This window comes from Hordeum vulgare, chromosome 2H, assembly GCF_904849725.1.
Source record: "Hordeum vulgare subsp. vulgare chromosome 2H, MorexV3_pseudomolecules_assembly, whole genome shotgun sequence".
Taxonomy (NCBI): Eukaryota; Viridiplantae; Streptophyta; class Magnoliopsida; order Poales; family Poaceae; genus Hordeum; species Hordeum vulgare.
Genome location: NC_058519.1, coordinates 569333417 through 569343411, shown reverse-complemented (window position 1 = coordinate 569343411; position 9995 = coordinate 569333417).

Genomic DNA, 9995 nt, shown 5'->3' with positions numbered 1-9995 from the left:
CCGTCCCAAAATTCTTGTCTTAGATTTGTCTAGATATGAATGTATCTAGTGAGGTTTTAGTATTTAGATAGATCCATTTCTAGACAAACCTAAGACAAAAATTTTGGGATGGAGGGAGTACATAGCTATAATATTACACATCAAAAAAACTTCAAGAGATTCAAATAAATTGGAAAACAATCTAATCATGAATCCACAGTTCATCGGATCCCAACAAATACACCACAAGAATTATATCAAATGGATCTCCAAAGATATCATTGTATTGAAGATCGAGAGAGGGAGAGAGAGGGGGGAGAGGGGGAGGGAGGGAGGGAGACGGAGACGGAGAGAGAGAGAGAGAGAGAGAGAGAGAGAGAGAGAGAGGGAGGGAGAGAGAGAGATCTAGCTAGTACTATGGAGATCCTGAAAGAACGACTCGCACATCATCATGAAGGTGACAAGGTTAATGAAGATAGCCTCCCCAATGACCCCCCCTTCGAGAGAGTGTCATAATAAGGCTCCATATGGGATCGCGTCGAAACTGAGACTTGCGGTGGCCATAAAATTGTTTCACGCCTCGCTCCAAGGGTATTAGAATATACGTGAATTTATAGGCCAAAGATTAGGACAAGTAGAGAATCAGGGGGTCTAGAAGCCTGCCTCGCACACCCTAGCCCCTGAGGACGCACCCACTTGGCTTGTGCCCCCTCATGGTGTTGGAAATATGCCCTAGAGGCAATGATAAATAGTTATTATTATATTTCTTGTTACAAAGATAATCGTTTATTATCGATGCTACAATTGTATTGAATGAAAACATAGATACATGTGTGGATACATAGACAAAACAATGTCCCTAGCAAGCCTCTAGTTGGCTAGCCAGTTGGTCAAGGATAGTCAAGGTTTTCTGACTATGTGCAAGTGTTGTCGCTTGATAAATGGATCACATCATTAGGAGAATCATGTGATGGACTAGACCCAAACTATGAACATAGCATATTGATCGTGTCGTTTTATTGCTATTGTTTTCTGTGTGTTAAGTATTTATTCCTATGACCATGAGATCATATAACTCACTGGCACCGGAGGAATACCTTGTGTGCATGAAACGTCGCAACATAACTGGGTGACTATAAAGGTGCTCTACAGGTATCTCCGAAGGTGTCGGTTGAGTTAGTATGGATCAAGACTGGGATTTGTCACTCCGTGTGACGGAGAGGTATATAGGGGCCCACTCGGTAAGACAACATCACACACAAGCCTTGCAAGCAATGTGACTAAGTGTAAGTCACGGGATCTTGTATTACGGAACGAGTAAAGAGACTTGCCGGTAATGAGATTGAAATAGGTATGCGGATACCGACGATCGAATCTCGGGCAAGTAACATACCGAAGGACAAAGGGAATGACATATGGGATTATATGACTCCTTGACACTGAGGTTCAACCGATAAGATCTTCAGAGAATATGTAGGATCCAATATGGGCATCCAGGTCCCGCTATTGGATATTGACCGAGGAGTGTCTCGGGTCATGTCTACATAGTTCTCGAACCCGCAGGGTCTGCACACTTAAGGTTCGATGATGTTTTAGTATAGTTGAGTCATATGTGTGGTTACCCTATGTTGTTCGGAATCCCGAATGAGATCACAGACGTGACTAGGTTTTCCGTAATGGTCCGTAAACGAAGATTGATATATAGGATGGTTTCATTTGGTCACTGGGAAGTTTCGGGCAATTCTGGTGGTGTACCGGGAGTGACGAATGGGTTCCGGGTGTTCACCGGGAGGGGCCCACCCACCCGGGAGTGAGCCCAAGGCCCTAGGGTGACGCCACAAGTCCTTATTGGGCTGGTGGAGTCAGCCCAAGAGGGCTATAGTGCCACATAAGAAAATACCAAAAGAAAAACAAAAATGAAAGAGGGAGGTGGGAAGGAAGGGGAGGACTCCTCCTTCCCAAACCGAATTGGAGGAGGAGTTCTCCTCCTCCTGGCGGCCGGCGCACCTTGAGGCCTTGTGCCTCAAGGGTAGCCCCTCCCACTCCCTCCTATATATAGTGGTGGTTTAGGGCTTTTTGAGACACAATTTTGCCACGTGCAACTCTAGCCCATTCCACATAATTTTACCCCTAGATCGGATTTCTGCGGAGTCGGGCGGAGCCCTGCAGGAGTAGATCATCACCACCACCTGAGTGCCGTCACGCTGCCGGATAACTCATCTACTTCTTCATCTTGCTTGCTGGATCAAGAAGGCCGAAATCATCGTCGAGTTGTACATGTGCTGAACGCGGAGGTGCCGTCCGTTCGGCGCTAGATCGGAACGGATCGTGGGACGGATCGCGGGACGGTTCAAAGGACGTGAAGACGTTCCACTATATCAACCGCGTTTCTTAACGCTTCCCGCTATGTGATCTACAAGGGTACGTAGATCTAATCTCTACTCGTAGATGGACATCACCATGATAGGTCTTCGTGTGCGTAGGAAATTTTTTGTTTCCCATGCAACATTCCCCATTGCTACGGCGCCACGAATCCCCGGCGGCCTCTTGAGCTTGCATTGGTTTTTCCCTTGAAGAGGAAAGGGAGATGCAGCACAGGAGCAGTAAGTATTTCCCTCGGTTTGAGAACCAAGGTATCAATCCAGTAGGAGAATCAAGCCAAGTGTCCAGAGTACCTGCACAAACACAAACGAGATTGCACCCAACGCTATAAAGGGGTTGTCAATACCTTCAAGATTGATTGCAAGTGAGATCTCAAGGCGGAAAGTGCAACGAAGTAAAAGTGAAAGGATGAAAATATGGTGTGGAGTAGACCCGGGGGCCATAGTGTTCACTAGAGGCTTCTCTCAAAATAGCAAATATTACGGTGGATCAACGAATTACTCTCGAGCAATTGATAGAACCGCGCAAAGTCATGACGATATCTAAGGCAATGATCATACATATAGGCATCACGTTCGAGACAAGTAGACTGATACTTTCTGCATCTACTACTATTACTCCACACATCGACCGCTATCCAGCATGCATCTAGTGTATTGAGTTCATGACGAACATAGTAACGCCTTAAGCAAGATGACATGATGTAGAGGGATAAACTCAAACCAATGATGTAAAACCCATCTTTTTACCCTTGATGGCAACAACACGATGCATGCCTCGCTACCCCTTCTATCACTGGGTGAGGTCACCGCACGGTATGAACCCAAAACCAAGCACTTCTCCTATTGCAAGAATCATAGATCAAGTTGGCCAAACAAAACCCACAACTCGAAGAGAATTACAAGGATATGAAATCATGCATATAAGAGATCAGAAGAAACTCTAATAAGATTCATAGATAATCTGATCATACATCCACAATTCATCGGATCTCGACAAACACACCGCAAAAGAAGATTACATCGGATAGATCTCGATGAAGATCATGGAGAACTTTGTATTGAAGATCCAAGAGAGAGAAGAAGCCATCTAGCTACTAGCTATGGACCCGTTTTATGGTGAACTACTCACACATCATCGGAGAGGTCATGGTGTTGATGAAGAAGCCCTCCGTATCCGAATCCCCCCTCCGGCAGGGCACCAGAACGTGCCCCAGATGGGATCTTGCGGAGAAAGTATTTTTGTGGATCTCTCGCGCAGTTTTGGATTTTTCCTCAATTTATAGGCGGAAGAGGTAGGGCAGACGAGCCACAGGGGGCCCACAAGCCTGCTAGGCGCGGGCCCCCCTGGCCGCGCCTAGGGGGCTTGTGGGGTCCCCTGGTGGCCTCTGCCTTGGTTCTCATGTCCCGTGCGTATCTTCTGTTCCGGAAAAAATCTTTTCGGGAGTTTTATTCCGTTTGGACACCGTTTAAAATCCTCGTCTGAAAAGGGTCAAAAACACGGAAAAACAGGAACTGGCACTTGGCACTGAGTTAATAAGTTAGTCCCAAAAAAGATATAAAAGGCATACAAAACATCCAAAGTTTCACAAGATAATAGCATGGAACTATCAAAAATTATAGATATGTTGGAGACGTATCAAGCGTCCCCAAGCTTAACTCCTGCTCGCCCTCGAGTAGGGAAGTGATAAAGATTGAATTTTTGATGTGGAATGCTACCTATCGTACTTATCCTTTGTAACTTCTTTCATGTGACATGAATGTTCAGATCCCTAAGATTCAAAACAATAGTTTGCTATTGACATGAAAACAATAATACTTCAAGAAAACTAGCAAGGTAATCATGAACTTTCGAAATAACAAGGCCAAAGAAAGTTATCCCTACAAAATCATATAGTCTGGCTATGCTCCATCATCCCCACACAACTAATTTAAATCATGCACAACCCCGGTATTGGCCAAGTAATTGTTTTCGCACTCTTACATTCTCAAACCTTTTTCAAGTCTCACGCAATACATGAGCGTGAGCCATGGATATAGCACTATGGTGGAATAGAGTGTGGTGGAGGTTGTGAGACAAAAGAGGAGGAGGTCACATTGACTCGGCGTATCAAAGGGCTATGGAGATGCCCATTAATAGATATCAATGTGAATGAGTAGGGATTGCCATACTGTTGAAATTATGCCCTAGAGGTAATAATAAATATAGTTATTATTATAATTCCTGTATCAACATAATCGTTTATTATCCATGCTATAATTGTATTGAATGAAGACTCATTTACATGTGTGGATACATAGACAAAACACTGTCCCTAGCAAGCCTCTAGTTGGCTAGCCAGTTGATCAAAGATAGTCAGTGTCTTCTGATTATGAACAAGGTGTTGTTGCTTGATAACTGGATCACGTCATTAGGAGAATCACGTGATGGAATAGACCCAAACTAATAGACGTAGCATGCTGATCGTGTCCTTTTGTTGCTACTGTTTTTTCTGCGTGTCAAGTATTTGTTCCTATGACCATGAGATCATATAACTCACTAAAACCGGAGGAATACTTTGTGTGTATCAAACGTCGCAACGTAACTGGGTGACTATAAAGATGCTCTACAGGTATCTCCGAAGGTGTTCGTTGAGTTAGTATGGATCAAGACTGGGATTTGTCACTCCGTGTGACGGAGAGGTATCTCGGGGCCCACTCGGAAATACAACATCACACACAAGCCTTGCAAGCAATGTAACTCAGTGTAAGTTGCGGGATCTTGTATTACGGAGAGAGTAAAGAGACTTGCCGGTAAACGAGATTGAAATAGGTATGCGGATACTGACGATCGAATCTCGGGCAAGTAACATACCGAAGGACAAAGGGAATGACATACGGGGATTATATGAATCCTTGGCACTGAGGTTCAAGCGATAAGATCTTCATAGAATATGTAGGATCCAATATGGGCATCCAGGTCCCGCTATTGGATATTGACCGAGGAGTCTCTCGGGTCATGTCTACATAGTTCTCGAACCCGCAGGGTCTGCACACTTAAGGTTCGACGTTGTTTTATGCGTATTTGAGTTATATGGTTGGTTACCGAATGTTGTTCGGAGTCCCGGATGAGATCACGGACGTCACGAGGGTTTCCGGAATGGTCCGGAAACGAAGATTGATATATAGGATGACCTCATTTGATTACCGGAAGGTTTTCGGAGTTACCGGGAATGTACCGGGAATGACGAATGGGTTCCGGGAGTTCACCGGGGGGGGGGGGGGGGCAACCCACCCCGGGGAAGCCCATAGGCCTTGGGGGTGGCACACCAGCCCTTAGTGGGCTGGTGGGACAGCCCAAGAAGGCCCTATGCACCATAGGAATAAAATCAAAGAGAAAAGGAAAAAAAGGAGGAGGTGGGAAAGGAAAGAAGGACTCCACCCACCAAACCAAGTAGGACTCGGTTTGGGGGGGGAGACCTTCCCCCCTTGGCTCGGCCGATCCCCTTGGGGCTCCTTGAGCCCCAAGGCAAGGCTCCCCCTCTCCCACCTATATATACGGAGGTTTTAGGGCTGATTTGAGACGACTTTTCCACGGCAGCCCGACCACATACCTCCACGGTTTTTCCTCTAGATCGCGTTTCTCCGAAGCTCGGGCGGAGCCCTGCTGAGACAAGATCATCACCAACCTCCGGAGCACCGTCACGCTGCCGGAGAACTCTTCTACCTCTCTGTCTCTCTTGCTGGATCAAGAAGGCCGAGATCATCGTCGAGCTGTACGTGTGCTGAACGCGGAGGTGCCGTCCGTTCGGCACTAGATCGTGGGACTGATCGCGGGGCGGATCGAGGGACGTGAGGACATTCCACTACATCAACCGCGTTCACTAACGCTTCTGTTGTACGGTCTACAAGGGTACGTAGATCACACATCCCCTCTCGTAGATGGACATCACCATGATAGGTCTTCGTGCGCGTAGGAAATTTTTTGTTTCCCATGCGACGTTCCCCAACACATACAAAGGATGCACTAGAGCTATAAGTATGTGAAAGCTCAAAAGGAGAACTAGTGGTTGTGCATCCAACTTGCTTGCTCACGAAGACCTAGGGCAATTTTGAGGAAGCCCATCATTGGAATATACAAGCCAAGTTATATAATGAAAATTCCCACTAGTATATGGTGGTCACAAAACAAGAGGCTCTCAATCATGAAGAACATGGTGCTATCATGAAGCACAAGTGTGGAAAGAGATAGTAGCATTGTCCCTTCTCTCTTTTTCTCTCTTTTTTAGTTTGGGCTCTTTGGCCTCTCTTTTTTCTCTTTTTTTATGTGGGAAACTTTGTCCTATTTTTTTTATTTCCTCACATGGGACAATGCATAATAATGATGATCATCACACTTTTATTTACTCACAGCTCAAAGCTTAGAATGATGATGACTCTATAGGAAATGCCTCCGGCAGTGTACCGCGATGTGCAACGATCTAGCTTGGCGTATTACGTTGAAACATCTCTCTAGCTATCTTATGATCATGCAATGGCAATATGAGAGTGACGGCACAAGTCATGAGACGGAACGGTGGGAGTTGCATGGCAATATATCTCGGAATGGCTATGAAAATGCAATAGTAGGTAGGTATGGTGGTTGTTTTGAGGAAGGCGTATGGTGGGTTTGTGCACCGGCGAAAATTGCGCGGTACTAGAGAGGCTAGCAATGGTGGAACGTGAAAGTACATCTATACCATGGACTCACATTAGTCATGAAGAACTCACATACTTATTGCGAAAGTTTTTATTAGTAATCGAAAGAAAGTGCTAAACGCATACTCCTACGGGAAGGGTTGATAGGTGTAAACCATCGCGTGATCCCGACCGCAACACAAAGGATGACAATCAATAGATCAATTATGCTCCGAGTTCCTAACATAGCGGTTCACCATACGTGCATGTTACGGGAATCACTAACTTCAACACAAGTATTTCTAGATTCACAACACCCTACTAACATGACTCTTAATATTACCAAATCCACGTCTCAAAACTAATTGAGAGGAATCAAACTTCTCTTCTACTCAATGCACATGAAGATGGAAGTTTTATTGTATCCTCTTTGGATACCTATCACCTGTGGGACTACTTTCATAGCACAAGCCAACTACCAAGTTACGCACCGCCGTGCTCTAAAAGATCTAAGTGAAGCACATAGAGCAACATAGTCTAGCTCAAAAGATATAAGTGAAGCACAAAGAGTACAACAATAACAACAACAACAACAACAACCAAGCCTTTCAGTCCCAAACAAGTTGGGGTAGGCTAGAGTTGAAACCCATAAGATCTCGAAACCAAGTCATGGCTCTGGAACGTGGATAGCTAACTTCCACGCACCCCTGTCCATGACTAAGTCTTTGTCGATATTCCAAACCTTCAGGTCTCTCTTAACGGACTCCTCCCATGTCAAGTTTGGTCTACCACGACCCCTCTTAACATTCTCAGCACGCTTTATCCATCCGCTATGCACCGGCGCTTCCGATGGCCTCCGTTGAATATGTCCAAACCATCTGAGACGATGCTGGACCAGCTTCTCTTCAATCGCTGCTACCCCAAGTCTCTCTCGTATATCGTCATTCCGTACCCGATCCTTCCTTGTGTGGCCACATATCCATCTCAACATGCGCATCTCTGCTACACCTAACTGTTGGATATGTCGTCTCTTGGTTGGCCAACACTCCGCGCCATACAACATCGCAGGTCGGATAGCTATCCTATAAAACCTGCCTTTTAGCTTTTGTGGCACTCTCTTGTCACAGAGTACGCCAGAAGCTTGGTGCCACTTCATCCACCCAGCCTTGATTCGGTGGCCCACGTCTTCATCGATATCGCCATCCTTCTGCAACATGGACCCCAAATATCGAAACGTGTCTCTCTCCGGTACCACCTGTCCACCAAGGCTAACCTCTCCATCCTCGTGCCTAGTAGCACTAAAAATGCACCTCATGTATTCAGTTTTAGTTCTACTAAGCCTAAAACATTTCGATTCTAGAGTCCGCCTCCATAACTCTAACTTTCTATTAACCCCCGTTCGGCTATCATCGACTAGCACCACATCATCCGCAAAGAGCATACACCATGGGATATCTCCTTGTATATCCCTTGTGACCTCATCCATCACCAAATCAAAAAGATAAGGGCTCAAAGCTGACCCTTGGTGTAGCCCTATTCTAATCAGAAAGTCATCGGTGTCGCCATCACTTGTTCGAACACTTGTCACAACATTATCATACATATCCTTGATGAGGGTAATGTACTTTATTGGGACTTTGTGTTTCTCCAAGGCCCACCACATGACATTCCGAGGTATCTTATCATAGGCCTTCTCCAAATCAATGAACACCATATGAAGGTCTTTCTTTTGCTCCCTGTATCTCTCCATCAGCAGTCGTACCAAGAAGATGGCTTCCATGGTAGACCTCCCAGGCATGAAACCAAATTGGTTTTTGGTCACGCTTGTTAACCTTCTTAAGCGGTGTTCAATGACTCTCTCCCATAGCTTCATAGTATGGCTCATCAGCTTGATTCCGCGGTAATTAGTACAACTTTGAACATCCCCCTTGTTCTTAAAGATTGGTACTAAAATACTCCGCCTCCATTCTTCGGGCATCTTGTTTGACCGAAAAATGAGGTTGAAAAGCTTAGTTAGCCATACTATCGCTATGTCTCCAAGGCCTCTCCACACCTCGATGGGGATACCATCAGGACCCATCGCTTTGCCTACTTTCATCCTTTTTAACGCCTCCTTAACCTCACACTCCTGGATACGTCGCACAAATCACATGCTGGTATCATCAAAGGAGTCGTCTAGCTCAATGGTAGAGCTATCAACCTCTCCATTGTAAAGGTTGTCAAAGTAATCCCGCCATCTACGCTTGATCGCCTCATCCTTCACAAGAAGCTGATCATCTCCGTCCTTGATGCATTTGACTTCGCCGACATCCGTCGTCTTCCTCTCCCTAATCTTGGCCATCTTATAGATGTCCCTTTCGCCTTCCTTAGTGTTTAAACGTTGGTAGAGGTCCTCATACGCTCGACCTCTCGCTTCACTCACCGCCCGCTTTGCTGCCTTCTTCGCCACCTTATACTTCTCCATGTTAGCTGCACTCATGTCCAGATATAGGCATCTGAAACAGTCCTTCTTCTCCCTAATAACCTTCTGGACCTCATCGTTCCACCACCAGGTGTCCTTAGCTTCCCTTCTACTTCCCTTGGTCACCCCAAACTCCTCTACAGTGACCTTACGCAAGAAGGTCGCCATACTCGTCCACATCAAGTTTGCATCGCCTCCTTCCTCCCAAGGGCCCTCCTTAATGACCCTCTCCCTGAAAGCCTGGGATGCCTCCCCCTTGAGCTTCCACCACTTCGTTCTAGTGACTTTGGCGCGCTTATCCGTTGGACACGAATCCTAAAGCGGAAGTCAGCAACCACAAGCTTATGTTGAGGGACAACACTCTCTCCAAGTATCGCTTTACAATCAATGCAAGCGCGTCTGTCTTCTCTTCTAGAGAGGACAAAATCAATCTGGCTAGAGTGTAGACCACTACTGAACGTCACTAGATGGGATTCTCTCTTCCTAAAGAGGGTGTTAGCTACAACCATGTCGTAGGC